This window comes from Pholcus phalangioides, unplaced genomic scaffold (assembly GCF_987345545.1).
Source record: "Pholcus phalangioides strain wild (caught in Gottingen) unplaced genomic scaffold, Ppha-v1.0 ptg000013l_1, whole genome shotgun sequence".
Lineage (NCBI taxonomy): Eukaryota > Metazoa > Arthropoda > Arachnida > Araneae > Pholcidae > Pholcus > Pholcus phalangioides.
Window position 1 is genome coordinate 1,670,806 of NW_028301606.1, and position 14,544 is coordinate 1,685,349.

A 14,544-nucleotide genomic window follows, 5' to 3' on the forward strand; every position below is an offset into this window, starting at 1 on the left:
CTCTTTTTTGATATTTTAGTTGGATAATTAAAATTTATCTTCGTCCCGAAAGGTTTATTCTTTTCTTTTCTTTTTGTGATTTCTTCGGGATATTTATCTGTATTTTTTAATTATTAGTTTATTACTGATTTCTCTTGTCGATGTTATCATATCCATAGTTATAACAACAACCAAAAAAAAAATCAATTATTTTGAAAATAATCATTGAGATTGTATCATTTAAATAATTAATTAGTATCTGTGATACTATCAAATAATTAATGGTTATTTGTTATTTTTTATTGCTTGCGATTTTTTTCGTGGTATTACATAGTCCGCTTCTAAAATAACGCAACTCAAAATGGTAATTATATTGATGTGAAAACTGTTCCCCGCATTATGTTATCAACAACGATACTAGCTATGATTGTTTAAAATTTTTACAACTATAGCGAATGCCGTTAGATAATATTTACAGCTATAACGAGTGTTAATTTGATTATTTACAACTATATATCGAGTGTTATTTTGATTATTTACAACTATAACGAGTGTTATATTGATTATTTACAACTATAACGAGTGTTATATTGATTATTTACAACTATAGAGACTGTGGTTTCGAAAATTTTATAGCAACTATAATTGTATCTATAGAGTGTCGTTTGATAATATATTGTACAGTATTTACAACTTGGCGAGTGTCGTTTGATAACATTTAACACTAAATCGAGTGCCGTTATTGATTATTGGGAAATTTGCCTGTTGTGTTGCATTTGTATTTGATTATCGCTGTTCATAATGTTTACAACTTTTGCGTGTATAGTTCTTGATAATCGTCGTTTATAGTATTAACAACAACGATATCGAGTATCGATTTTACGATCGTTGTTCATAATATATTTACAACTATAGCGAGTGTCATTTTTGACGGTAGAAATATAAATGTTAGAAACGCACATGAACATTGTTATATCTGCAGTTGACTACTATTTTGAATTGTGTCATTTTTCATAGAAGCGTAGGTGCGATTACATTCGGCTTAGCCAACAAGAGATTTCTATTAAGAGAAAAATCCAAGTCTTTGGTTATAGGACTATGATTTTGAACTTGGCAGTTGTGAGGTTAAAATCGGCTTAGCGAGAAAGTACGGACCAATTACAAAACCCGTCAGTTACTCTAACCGACAGTAGTTTGAGGAATCCGTATTTGTGCGATGATGACGCTTCCTCGTATAATAATTAACTCGATAACGTCCTTCACTTTCAGTGGCCTGGATTCCTTTGTGTTTTGTTTGCAACATTTCCCTTCCGGGATTACCGTCATTGTGTATGATCTCTTTCAATTATTGACGATTGTGTCATCTGGGCTGAAATTGGAACACATCTAATCAATTTCGCTATTCATGCAGTAGTATTCGTCTTTACCTGTTCGGTCAAGAATGTAATTGCGCTTTTTTATTTTTCCATAGGTGGGCCATGAATAAGAATAATCACGTATAGTTAGTATCAGGAGTGGTTCACGATAATATTTTCACCAGTAAGTGACATAGTTTCGGCTCTCTTACGGCAAGCCAACCTCCCCATCAAAAAGTCCCACCTTATGGAGCAACAGGCTTATAACGGGGTGCATATATTCAATCAATTCACTCACAACTTCAATAGAGATGGCAGCACTAAAAATTCCCATATAACACTATATACGAGACCCAGACTGTTAAGTACACACACTCACACTACCGGCACAATTCAATCGGTAGTAAATTGCAAAAAACCGGAGTTTTGCTCGGGTTGAAGGAAAGAATGCTTGAGTGATACAGTCATTGACATTATACACACACATTTTTCTTCTTATTTGCCCTGCTTTGGTGCCCCTCTTATAGCGATGCACCATTGGTCACACAGTCCAAGAGTCCTACGAAAAGCGATACGACGGGTAAGGTGTTAGTACAGTCGACGTTCGTTAAAACGACCTCCATCGTTCCTTTGAAGACGGACATTCTATCGAAAGGTAAAAAAAATGTCGAATTCTCCCTAAATATCGAACATTTAGGACTTTTGTAATAGAACAGCCGCTATAACGAGCGTCGACTGAAATTGCCTGCGCCACTGTTTCTCAAACTGTGCGTCGTGGGTCTTAGGGGCGTCGCGGCGAGCTGGAGATATGGATTTGTGTGTCTATATATGCTTTGAAGCTATTCTTTTATAAGTGAAAACATGTAATAAACTATTCTGGGAAGCAGCATATGAACATGAATTGGGCAAAGGAGTCGCGGGTGATAAAAGTTCGAGAACCATTGGCTTACGCAATCAGGAGTATTTACTAAACATATATTCGTACCATTGATGTAATTAATTACGTTATGGCCATACATCGAGTCGATTGATTTGATTAATCAGGGCACGCATATCGTGAGCATGTTCACTCCTTTGAGCGGTACTAACGAGATATCTCGTCTCCTTTTTAAAAGCCTCATATTTTAGCATTGACAAGCCTAGATATTTTGTAGAGTTGATTTCTCAACGGAACACTTTTTCCTATGCCCCTTTGTTTGCACCTGCTAAAAATCAAAAGAAAGCTTACTTTATTGAAAAAAATTTGGCATTTTGAAGGGGGGTTCGCTGATTTCTGCTATACCGTCCAAAGGGTTAAGCGAATAATCATTAGGGCTAGGATTTTTATAACCTAAAAACCGAGAGAATACGCTCCATAAAAAATTCATTTACGCCCGAAAAAAAACTTAAAACATGGCTTGGAAACCTAAAAATTTGCATTTATAAATAAATAGGCTGATCATATTTCCTCGACGAAATTTCGGGAAATCGCCAATCATTGTCCAAAATGATGCTAAAGACACACACAATTAAACTGCCCATTATTGCTAATATCGCTTATAAATTTCCAAAAACGATGCCGGAGTTAAGTTAAATTTTCAATTAATAATTCATATCGTCAAAAAATTGCCAATTGCGTGGGAAATGAAACTAGCGAAGAATGAACTTAGGGGGAAAAAATCCCTCTTCATTGTTCTACCGAAATATATATTTCTTAAATTTTGAAAATGATTGAAAAATGCTTTATCGAGTAAAAATAGCGGCAAATTCAAAATCATAAACAAAGTATGCAAAGTTATAGAAATTCGAGCCCCAATAATCTTTATATTGGGGCTCGATTAATGTGATTAATCAGGGCACGCATATTGTTTGAGATATGAGTCAGCTGCGCGCACATATTGCGCAACTGGCAAAAGTTTGAGCCATAACGTCATACGCGGTTCTGAATTTTATTCAAGGTAACTTTCCTCACGGTGTGTCATGAAACATGACATGTAGTCTACTCTACAGCCCCACACACATTAATGTTTGTAATTTTAATCTGAAATTGAATGACCCTTTTGGTATCCGCATGTACTGCTTATAGTCTACAGAAAACTAATTGACATCAGAACCAAATTATCGATCCAAACTATTGGACAAAAATCAAGTAATTCGTATATTATACGACATCGATTAATTATCTACGAAAAATCATTACCAAGTCCACGAAAACAACAAAACAAAAAATAGTCTTTCCATGGGCTGGAATGCAATTCACACACACACACACAGGATAGAGAGAGGAATCTGTCATTGATTTGTGTCGATTCGGCTCTTGGCAAAGAGCGGTAAATGGATCCGCCACCACCGCCGCCATCGATAAACCACAAGCAGAGCGTTTTCGCTCTCTGTTATATAGGAGGCGTTTTCTTTAATTATCTCTTTTGAACCCTCTTCTCTAATTATCTTGTTAGAAGTGTCTTGTTTCAAACAGTCAAAACGTCGATAATTGTAGCTCGGGAGACACGTCCTTTTCCCGGGATTTTCCGAATTAGAAATCCGTCTCCTCCTCCTCCTCCTCCTACCATTCTTGGAAAATATAATTGGATGGAAAAACCTCTCTGAAAATGGTAATCCAGGTGTATTGAAAAGAGGAATCCGATATCGTACTGCATTGGACCTCGGAATCCACCGCAAATAACGAATGTCGCTGATCTTTTTTTATCTTTGAATTTCTAAAAATTTCTTAGAAGGCTGAAGTCAACCCACGATCTAAAAGGTCGTAATTTAATATGTGCTCGTAGCGTAGAGTGTCCCCATCAATTCTTAAATGGTCCAAAAATTCCGTAAAATCGAAGGAATCTGTATATTTGAATCTTGTTTACGAAAAAGTTATTTTTAGGAAGAGGCATATTTTTGGTTAAGAATAAAATTTAATTCAAATTTTCGTCGATTAGAGATCGCTACGTGGAAGTCCGACTGTAGTCACAGGGGCAGCTCGGGTGCAAAGCCTCATATGCCGCCCCTAAAGACGACCCTGAAGAGGTTTTTAGCCGAGGGGGTTTTAGGCCGACTGATTTTTATACGTCCATTGCCGTACATATTGTTTACCAAACAAAATGCACGTAACCATATGTCCCGCTTTACACTATCCCGTTTCTTCGGCACAGAAGTATTTACATTATTTACATTACATTATTACTTATTACACCGTTCTAAATTACGCCAGATAACGTTTACCACAACGCTTATTGATGAGCTATCTTTTTTTCCCCTTTTGGGTTAAATTTTTTATATATATAATCATTTTCAAACCTCCAACGAGAACACTTGAACGTAATGCCAAAATACCTACTCCCAAGGTTCGCAGAAACTAGGGGAGTACGGGGAGGGTTCTGGTAGACAAGTGAGAACCAGAATTATTTCTTTGAATGCTCCAGAAAAAATTACAGGGCAGGGATACAAAAATGCACACTTGCTCTTTGTGCGGTCTACTCTTGTTTGTGGTATTACGACCTCAGGCCTTGTCTGTTCTCTCAAGTTTTCTCAACATCTTCGTTGTCAAGGCACGGCTCAATGGCATGTGAATTTTCATGACCTTTGTGTCTAAACACAAAAGCGTAGGGACCGCCCCTTTTAACCAGTTGCTTGGGTGCACAGTACCCCTTGCAGAGTCGCTTAAGCCGCCCCGATTGAGCGATTGAACTTGAACCTTTTTTTCAATCTCTTCTGTGTCCGAAACGTTCGTAAAGCTTCAGCTAGCGATTCATGGCTTAGGTAAATTAACTTTCCCAATAGTGTTTTGCCCACCGATATCAACATCACAATGCAAAACCGTCTTTAAAGGCCAGTAAAAGAAAAATTCATAAAAATGGGCTGTCTATCGTACACCCTACACTTTATCACTCCAGATTTGCATATTTCTAGGTATTTAATTTCATGCAGCGCTCTCTATCGACAAATATTTTAACTAATTTTTTTTTCTAATTCAAAAAAAACTTTCTGAGAAATAACTTTTTACAACCTGCATTCAGGGCCGTCTTAAGCGTATCATGGGCCCCCAGGCCAAGTGGTTTTTCGGAGGCCCTTCCTTGTGAATCCTATAAAATTTCAACCGGGTCTCATTTTTGTGATGCCCCTCTTCTCTTGAGGCCCCCGGGCCGTGCCCGGGTGGGCCCATGCGTTAAGACGGCACTGCCCGCATTCAAATATGCTGATTCCATCGATTTTCATGAATTTTTAAACAATTTACGAATTTTTGGGACACACTGTAAATTAAAAGCAGTTCCTCTCGAACGTGTGTCGAGGGGAAAATCACTTGCAACACCCGTCCTGCCCATTTTTGAAAACCTGTAATGAGGGTTAGGTTAAATGTTTCGCGTGATTTTAATCTTAATTGTTTAATAATCGATGATGACGAAGTGGAATATGAAGGAGAGGTTAAAAAATAATAATATATATATATATAATGATATGCGTATCCATTAGAGGATGTTGCAATAATTATAGGGTGGCATGAATGTATCCGTGCTCCGTTTTTTACGGTCCAGTTTTGGAATTATTATGTCCATTAAATCGGGTCATTTTTGTGATGGCGATTACGTTTCCTTCCGATGTTTGATGGCTTTGATATTATCGTCGATATTCACCTGAAAATAACTTGATTATATTTAAATTGGAGATGAAGGTTCGGTGACTATAAACGGTCAGAGCTATTCGTGCGAGAGCCTTAAGCTTTCGAAGATGGTTTTGTTTTTTTTTTGGTGGATTGATTTAGGTGTCTATTGAAGGCGACTTTTATTTAGACTTTTTATCCTAATCAGTGTTTGCCAATACGCTACTAAAAATAGATGTTTGTTTCACCACATCAAAATTTTTCAGTTTTACTCCTCCGAATTTCATTGAGGAGTGAAAATACTCCTTCAAAATTTAAGTCATTTTTTAATAGTCATTTCTCACTGATAAAAATACTTCTCTTTTCATGAAAATACTTCTCTTTTCATGAAAATACTCCTTAAAGTTCTGGAGAGGAGAGAAATTATCTTCAAAATCTTTTTTTTTTTTTTTTTTTTTGGATAGCACTGGTCCTAATGTTGCTTTTTTGGACGGAATTCTTTTTTTTGGGTATTTTTAAAAGGTTACTTCAAGCGACTTCAAGCTTTCAGACCATTGCGAGACGGAAAAAAACTTACATGAAGCCCTAGGCCAGGGATGTAACTAGAGGGGAGCGCGGGGGGGGGTGCAACTGCCCCGGGCGGAAAAATTTAGGGGCGCAGTTTTAGGTTGGAACGAGAATGCCATTACAAAATTATAGAATTTTTAAGTTGTGGGGAGGGAAGCAAAATAATGTTTGCCCCGGGCGGCGAAAATCCTAGTTACGACCTTGCCCGAGACTACTAAGTGATATTAAAGTATCTAAATTCCCACAGTGGCTTCTTAACGAGTGGGCCCGACAGAGCACGTGCCTCTGAGTCAAAGGGAATGGCCCTTTATTATTTTAGAATTTTATTTATTTTTTATTTTTCATTAAATTCCTAAAATATTTATGGATTTTCATTAATTCTGAAATTGTTTTTTCCCTTTAATATGAACTGAAAATGTTTCCCCAAAATTTGATTTAAAATTACTTCTTTCACCAATTCTGGGGGAATACATTCTTTCAATATTTCTATAAGTTCTGAACTATGTAAGCCTTTTCGTCTCTCAGTAGGCCATTACGAAAAAAACCTTCTAGGGGCCACATTCAGCTCACGGGCCATGCGTTGAAGATCCCTTCCCCCTATACACATGAAACATTCTCTTTCATAACCAAGTTCTACTTCTAGGAAAGCACTAATGAAATAAATGCGTGCGCATTCATTTCGATTCATCAAAGTTCATTCGGAAGGCAAAAGAAGAAACAGATGTTTAATGAATTTTAGAGAAGAATAATATGATCCAGTGATCTCTCAGCACACACAGACACACACTGATTATACTAAAACGATCATCGATCGATCGATCCTACGAATGGGTGGTACATTCATTCATTTACAAAAAAAGAGAAAGCAATTTCAAGTCTTTCTTAGAATCGTTTTCGCATGTACTAACGGAAGTGAATTCTCCAGATACTTGTTAAACGTTGGAAAAAAAATAATACGTTTTTCTCAGCAATAAAACTGGCGGAGTCTTAATTGCGGAATACTTGCACTCGTTTCCTACCCCAGAGACCGTCATTTTCCATCCACCTCCTCTTTCCATGCTGCGCGGTAAATTCAAGGCGGTAGAAAAGTTTCCCAAAAAAGGGAGAGAGAGAGTTAACGAGTTCTTGTCTACTCGTTAATACGGACCATTTGTCCTAAGATGTTTCAGGTTTCATCGGGACTCATCGGTGCCTTCCATTCCACACCGACCACAGTCCCACTTGTCAGTTTCTGCAGTGGAATCATCGTCTATCAACAGAAGAGAGAGATAGCTCTTGTTTTTTTTTCTGTCTATCGCTATCTCAGCAGGATCGCAACCCGGCTGTCATACTATTTGCATTGGCACCGACTATACGTTATGGGTTCTTAACATCCTTCATTCGCGACCCGAAACCAGCGACAAGATCAGCCTGACGACCCATGGGTCTGTTTGTTTTTCCGAAATTAGTGAAACAAGTGACGGAATAAGTGCATTCATAACAAGAGTTTAATTTTATTTGTACGACTCATCTAGGAAGTTCCTGGTAATCAAGTTTGGGTCGTGAACCATAGCTCAGGAATCCCTGGCTGTAAGTGGATTTTTACGACCCTTCTTGGAAGACCTCGTGTTTGGATCGTGACCCATTTCTCAAGAGCCCCTGGCTGTTTGTGGATATTAACGACCCCATCTCGAAAGCCCGTACAAATCAATTTTGGGTCGTAGCCCGTAGCTCAAGAATCGCTGGCCCTTGATGGATTTTTTTGTAATCCTTCTCGGAAAACCTCCTACGATTCAAGTTTTGATCGTGATCATAGCTCGAGAATCCCAAACTGTAGGTGGATTTCGTACGATCCATTTCTGAAGCTTTTAACAACGCATAGATTAAGAACCCACTGGACTACAGTGAATCCCGTTTTTTGCGTTTTTGAAAAAACGGGAAACCTTAATGAAAATTACTTAGAGGTAGACCACGAAAATAAGTCGTACTAAGTGGGGGAAACGTTACAAGCGGGAACATTATAAAGGAGATCGAGTATACGTACCGTCGCCGTATATTTCTTCCTCTTGCAACTAATTGTCCATAACGGGACAGAGAAAATAGTAGCCTTAGTAGTAACACAAGGGTGCTCAACTTTTAAGAGAGTGCGAGCTATTTCATTGGTTTGAAACATGTCACGGGCCACTTAAGAGCAGTGCCACTGGCCACTTTTAAAGTTGTGGGGGAGCGGTAAAATAATGTTTTCCCTGAATTGTTTTAATGTTTTCCCCGGCTGAATCACGTTCTCCCCGGGCTGATAAAAAGGTGGCTACGGCCCTGACATAAGTGATCTTTAAATGTGCCGCGGGTCACTCAAGTGATCTGTGAATATGCCCCTTAGTTCATTCTTACAAAATTAACTTAGAGGTCGCGGGCCACATCAGATGACGTCGAAGGACACATTTGGCCCGTGGGCCTGGAGTTGAGCAGTCATGCTTTAACAGGTGGTGCCCAATGAATTTTCAAGACAGTAGAAAAGTTTCCAAAAAGAAGTAAGAGAGAGAGAGTTAACGAGTTTCTTGTCTGCTCGTTAATACGGACCGTTTATCCCAAGTTGTTTCAGGTTTCATCGGGACTCATCGGTGCCTTCGATTCCTCACCGACTCACAGTCCCACTTGTCATTTTCTGCAGCGAAATCATCGTCTATCGATAAAAGAGATCGCTCTCGTTTTTTTCTGTCTATCGCTATCTGAGCAGGATCCAACCCGGCTGCCATACGTTTTGCATTGGCATCGACTACATACAGTCGCCGTCGTATATCTCTTCCTCTTGCAACTAATTGTCCGTTTTTCCCGAAGAACGGGGCAGAGAAAACAGATAGCCTTTTACAGATGGTTATAATTAGATAAAAGGAAAGAGACACACACTCTATACGGAGGTTAGAACAAGAAAGAAGATTATTATCTCCAAAGAGCAGACATTCCTTGAGACCTCTGAACCGTTCTGGTAGTTAATATATGTTCAAGTAAGAGGGTTGGCCCTTGGAAGAGAAAAAGAAGGTGAGACACAAAGAACAGGCTGAGACTTATTTAGCGCTGACGTGTTTTAGGATATATTGAAAACTTTTGTGATGCGTTCTTTGTTTTTGCTTCGCGAAAATTAGTCTGAGCAGTCCTAGGCACTGCCTCCGCTGGTTTGGTAAACGTGAGTCGGCGCTGATTAAATTAGCATTAGCGGGTAATTATAGGCCTTAGTCATATCAGTGAATAATTTGTTCCAGATGCGGTGAGAACAACCTGTTAATTGTAGAGGTTGGACTATCCTGGCAACGAGGTTATCGCTGATGGCAATCTTGCAGGTCTTGAACTACTACCATGTGGTGCTTCCTGGTTGTAGCCCGCCTCGTGTAGTATCTTCGTATTATAGTGGAAAATTTCAGGGGTGGTGAAATTGTTATAATTATGTTAGATCGGTAATCTGTACCCCTCTCGGTAGGCGGTAGTCTAGGTTGTATTAGTCGAGAAATCGCTCTACTTATATAACTATACAGTGTGGGAACCTCTTTCATACGGGAACCCCGTTCCTTAGTTGATGTTTTGTGATCTTATTATGTTTTGAATTTATTTTGATAGATGTTTTTCCTATTCGATCTATTAAATATTGCATTCTCTTTTTTTTTTTCAAGTTGTTTGCTTAGGCCTTAAAAGATATTCCTGAGGTGCAGAGATTGCCAACCTGTGATACGCGCTCTCCTCGGGGTATGTGACAAGCTATTTAGATGTGCGGGAAAAATTAAGATTTCTAGACACATTTATGTGTACGCACTTCTAGTGGCGTAAAAGTCTCCTACGAATTTCTAGAAATACGCAAGCCTTCTTCGCATTTAAAGGAGTACGCACGCTACATGTTTGTCTAGGCGTAAAACAAATTCCCTTCACATTTCTAGGAATACGCACAGATATCAAGTAACCCCCCCCCCCCCTGTCTTGTGATGTACAAACATCCTGCGAATTTTTCGAGGCACTCATGCTTCCAATAACTTTCTAAGAACATGCAAGCCTCCTACGCATTTCCAGGAATACGCACACCCAAGGCCGTAACTAGGTGGGAGCAGGAGGGCAACTGTTCCGGGCGGCAAAATTTAGGGGGCGGCAATTTTAGGTGTTAACAAAGAACGCCGTGTTATAAAATTATCGAATTTTAAAGTTGTTTTTGGGTGGCAAAATAATGGTTGCCTTGGGCGGCGAAAATCTTAGTTACGGCTCTGCGCACAGCTATCAGGTACTTCATGATGTGTAAACGTCCTACAACTTTTATGGAAAGCATACCTCCTACGAATTTCTTGGGGTCGCTTGAAGCATGGAAGGTTTAAGAACTGCTGGTTCAGTAAATTTGCACTTGTATTTGCTGCCCGCGATCGCCGACGATGTCATTTTCATATTTCAATAAATCCCCGGAGGCACCCAAGTTCTCGGGGAACAATGTGTTGAAATCAGCTTGTGTGATAGATCCTGGGTGTCTCTCAGTTCTCTAGGGGTAGCGTAGCATTTCTCTATGAAGTAGCTAACGTTAACGCATTAAAATGCATAAATAATTAATTTTTCACTGGCTTTTTGATACCTCCGTCGGTAATCCTACTTTTTATGACGTAGCTGACCCTTGGTCACAGTTAGTTCCGATAAGAGAAGTTCTGTTGTAAATTACGGTACATTGATTCCTATTACTTAATTCGAACATGTTATTCAGGGAAGTAACATGATCCTGAAGTAATACAGGATGTCAAAATGAAAGAAAATAGTGATACAGCCTAGGTTGCATATATATTCGTAAACAGTCGGAAGCAAAGAAAAAAAAACCCAAAGATTCACGGAAGCAATTTCAAGAGAGAGAGAGAGAGAGAGAGAGAGGTAGATACGGCGTATATTCTATTCTCTCACACACAAACAATGTTTACCAGTCTTAAAAATACGTTTTTTGAAGAGTAAAAAGGGGAAATGAAATGAGGATTCCTAGGGAAACGGTCACGCATGGAATCTTTATAACAATTGCCATTCACAAAAAAATAAAAAGTAAAAGTCTTCAGTGTCCTATTCTTCAAGAGATGAACCAAACCACAAACTGGTAGCAAAGGAAAATAAGCATTTTAAGCAAAGCAAATGATTTTTGTCAACATCGTTTTATTTCCCCGTGGAATTCCTTCTTGCGAAAAACATGCGACTTCAATCTTTCCCATGTTAATCTTCCTCGAATTGTTTGATGGATGACAACCGTTTTCAAGGCGAGAATTAACGAGATGAGGTAAACCTGTAAGGAAAAAGACAAAAAACACCTTCGTTAAATGTAATTCACAAGAAGCATACTCTTCTGGATTCAAGTTCCGTTTGGACCTGGATGATAGAACACCAGATATTGTCCTTTACACTCAGAAGTCCAACATTTTTAGAGCTTCAAATGCGGCCGTTTTCAAACTGTTGCAAGGGAGCCAGTACTGCTCACCAAAGTTCTAAAAGTGCTAGTTGCTCCTGCTTGATTTCTTACGCACAAGGTATTGTTCAAACTGCACTCAATTTGTAGACAAATTAACGCGGTGCTTTAATACTTAATTGAGATTGAGGAAACTAAGTGTCCAGGCAGTGTATGATGCTATAAATATAATAATGTCTATCATCTCATAAGCAGTGAGCACTTGTACTAAATTCTGATATATTGCTCAAATTCGAATCAACAAGAATCATCGAGTGCAACATAAACAAAGGATTAATTTATATACATTGGAACCTCTCGATAAGGGACTCTACCACCAGACCAGACATTTTATTTATTATTTAGATGTAAATGAGTTCTTATCCAAAGGGACATGGTTCAATACACCTGTCTCTTAAATAGAGGTATCTTATTCCGAGTCCCTTAAACAGTGGTTCGACTGAAAACGATACCATAGGGAATTTTCGTACTCGTAACTGATCACGAATGCAAAAATCGGGAAAAGTCCTCGAGTACTCTTTGGTACTCCAGTAAAACCCTCACGGTGCTCTCGAGCAAGTTTGTAGATTACATTTCCTAATCTGCATTTTGCAAGTTATTTTTGCACATTTTTTGCACAAAATTTATCATTTTGCACCAATAATGAAATATAAATTTCTAAAGGTGTTATGGACCACATTCTTGTTAAAAAAAAAGTTGATTTTTCAACTTGAATTTATGCGTCATCTATTATATGTTTAAAAATTTGTTTTTATTATGCAATTTTTGAAAATATTCTATTTTAAATCAGGAAAAAGAAAAGCTATAGATTATACGAGAAGAGTGACATAAAATCTGCAGTAAAAAAATCAAGATGTAGTTTTTATTTATTTATTTTTAAAGCACGTGTGTATCTCGGGCCCATCCATTCCTCTTCCCAAACAAACTTCCCTTCTAACTTTTTTTAAATAAATTTTTAAACTGATTTGAAATACAAAATTTTGAACTGTTGCACGTACTGTGATTCATTCTTCATCATTTCCTGTACTTGCTGAAAAGGGAAATTTGCAGATGTCCATAGGTCAAAGGCCAACACGAAAACGCCTGAGAACTGGTTATAGTGCCGGACTCGTGATGCGAGGATCCGGGTTCGAACCCCACAGTGGTGGTCGGCTGAAGTTGGTTTTCTGTGGTTCCCAACTTCAAGGCGCAAATGCGAGCCGATCTCCCCGTTAAAAAGTCTCGCCACAGAGAGCAACAGTCCTACAACGGTAAATCATTCAACCATAACACTCATAGTTAGTAAAAAACTGGGGGCAGATGACAGCACTACACATAACAAGCATTACACAGAAACAAACTATACGTCAGGTTGCACTACACGTACACGCACATTCCCGCATTTACCGATTCGTTGGGGGGTTTTGGGGGGGGGGTGCATGTGTGGGGTAGCAGCAGTAGTAGGTAGGGGATCCATGATGTTCTTAAGTCAGCCACCTCGTTGGGCAATTTGCCTGTTGTGGCGTTGTATTTGTATTTGTATAACGGTAAGGAAAGACCTAGATCTCTCCCCATCATTGTCCTTTAGCTTCCCCCTGCGGTTTCGGTCGCAAATAAGACGACACGGTAAAACCCCTCTTAACGGACACCCCTCAGATGCGGTCATCCCTCTCTTACGGCCAAATAATAATTTCCCCCTTGTAGGATAAAAGTATGCATTTAAAACCCCCGATTAACGGTCACTCCGGTTTTACGAACGAATTTTTTTGTCCCGCCGGTGTCAGCAAAAGAGAGGTTTTAACTGTATATGAATCGTTGTAGATCGTTAGATAAGAACTTAATTCTTTTCTGTGGTGAGAACGAGACTTTCCCAACATGGAGAGAGCTATTGATATTTTGATGCAACTACGTTTATTCCATTCATGATCATGTACAGAATTTGAAGGTCCTATTTACTCACTCGTATCCTTTCTGGAAGTGAATATTTCAGAATCCGCGTGATTGATTTTAATGCTTTCAAAACGGATTTTTCTTTTTCCTTCTTTCGAAATCTAACACGATCAGCAAATTCCTGATCAGTCAAGTAGTTTCTTGAAAAGGGAGGAAGTATAATAAGAAGGAAAAAAAGGGCAAAAACAACGCAAGAAATTTTCTCGTTCCGTTATATAGTGGGAATAGTCTTGAAACATATCCTTGTAGAGTAAGAAAAGGGAACCTTTAACGACTGTGTTATAACTCAAGCCTCTGTCTCACTTCTTTTTCCTTTCTTTTAAAGAGAAGGATCTTGAAAAAAAAAAGACTATTTTCTCCAGAAAGAGAATGAAGAAAGAAAAAAAAAATTCACAAGCAATATCTCTTTATATATAATAAAAGAGAGCTCGGCCCATCTCCCTCTTCTGTAGACCCAAGTATGAAGTAGTAGAAAAACAGCTTCCATCTTATGTGTCCCAAAGATTCCATCTCCTCCCTTCTCACATCATGTCAAGGACGGAGTTAGCGAGGCTCTTATCAAGACTTACATCCATGTTTATGGATGCATCGTCTTTTGTAGTCCCTTTAATTTTGGGCATCGTAAAGTACCTTTTAAATTTTCGGCTCAAACGCCCCCCTTTTTCGCAACAAAAGCTCGACATTCTATACCTTTA

The 14,544-nt window shown here is 38.7% G+C and overlaps 1 protein-coding gene across 4 annotated transcripts in view; it reads left to right on the top strand.

Moving 5' to 3' along the window:
- LOC149078459 (latrophilin Cirl-like) overlaps positions 1-14,544 on the top strand; it is a 199,881-nt gene that overhangs the window by 81,643 nt on the left and 103,694 nt on the right. The gene's annotated exons all lie outside the window — the stretch shown is intronic.